The 1,308-nt window shown below is 32.1% G+C and overlaps 1 long non-coding RNA gene across 1 annotated transcript; it reads right to left on the bottom strand.

Annotated features, from left to right (window-relative positions):
- Window positions 1-519: 519 nt before the first annotated feature.
- LOC109704242 lies at window positions 520-1,043 on the bottom strand. Its single transcript, XR_002214252.1, has 2 exons — window positions 786-1,043; window positions 520-698 (listed from the first exon to the last, which is right to left on the bottom strand). It is a non-coding gene; the product is annotated as an uncharacterized LOC109704242 (long non-coding RNA).
- Between the last annotated feature and the right edge of the window lie 265 nt (window positions 1,044-1,308).

Below are 1,308 nucleotides of genomic sequence, written 5' to 3'. Positions count from 1 at the left end.
ACTTTTTTAAAAAATATTTTAGGCCTCTTTAACACAAAACTAACTTAATATCTAAATATATCTATGTATTAAACTTGAAGCAAGAGACACTACAACAAAAACGGTATATAGTGACACTTTTAAATGTCGGTATAGGTTAAAAAAAGTGCTGCTGGCTAAATTACCGACACTTTTAAAGAGTGTTGCTATATGTGGCGTCGCTAGATATATAGTGACACTTTTTAAGAGTGTCGGTATAACCTAAAAAGAGTGCTACTAATATACCGACACTTATTTAAGCTTTTAGCAGCATATAAAAGTGATGCAAAATAATATTCTAGCAACACTTTTTTTTTAATTTCAGCGACACTTTATAACTGTCCCATTTTCTTTAAATATCCAAAATTTTCATGATGCATCACACTTTTTAAAATATAATACCACTCCACGATGATTATCATTAAGCATATCTTTAATTTTATTCGCCTTGATTTGTATTAACAAAGAAAGCATATAAAAGAAGTTTTGTAGTTACACTAATTAATACCAAAATGTCTCAAGCTATTATCCATATATCTTTAAACGAGTATTTAGTCACTAAATCACAGTACCAACAATTTCTAGCTTTTCAACCCAAGAGAGAGAGAGAAATGAAAATAAAAGCTAATAATATCATATCAGATCCAGTCGTAGTGAGCTCGGCAATTAAGATGTTGAACCTACAAATTAAACAATATTGAAGTTAATAAAAGATTAGTCAAATAATCTTTTAACATGAAAACCAATTAATATAAGTTTAATTTTACCTAAAGGGCAATGAGGTTGTGGATGAATATTATGAGCGCTAGATGCGTCTGAAACCTAAACAAATAAATTTTTTAGTATTAGATAATCATTTCATCTTAAAAAAAGGCATTATTTGACAATGAGCAAGACATTATTTAAGTGACAGATTATCATACTCAAAATGCAATTTAATACATGCATCTCCATTTCGTATACAAGTAATAATTAAGATGGTGGCTCCCCAATCTATTGCACTTAATAATTTACCACAACTCGTGAAGCATATAACACTGATTAATGAGCCCACCACCAATAAAAAAGAACAACGAAAGAGCCAAAAAAGTGAGGACGCATTGTATCATTTCATATTATGTCATTTTACCAGAAACGACAAAAGTTTTGGTCCGCCCCCACCATATATGTCACGCCCCGGGACCCGGCCTAGGCCCGCCCGGTGCGTGTCCAGACCCGCCATATGCCTACACATATAAGGCGTCTACAACAATAGCAAATAAATGAACAACAAATAGAGTGTATCTAAAG

Source organism: Ananas comosus, unplaced genomic scaffold (genome assembly GCF_001540865.1).
Source record: "Ananas comosus cultivar F153 unplaced genomic scaffold, ASM154086v1, whole genome shotgun sequence".
Classification (NCBI taxonomy): Eukaryota; Viridiplantae; Streptophyta; class Magnoliopsida; order Poales; family Bromeliaceae; genus Ananas; species Ananas comosus.
The sequence above is the reverse complement of the archived record's forward strand: the minus strand, read 5'-3'. Positions and strand labels throughout refer to the sequence as shown.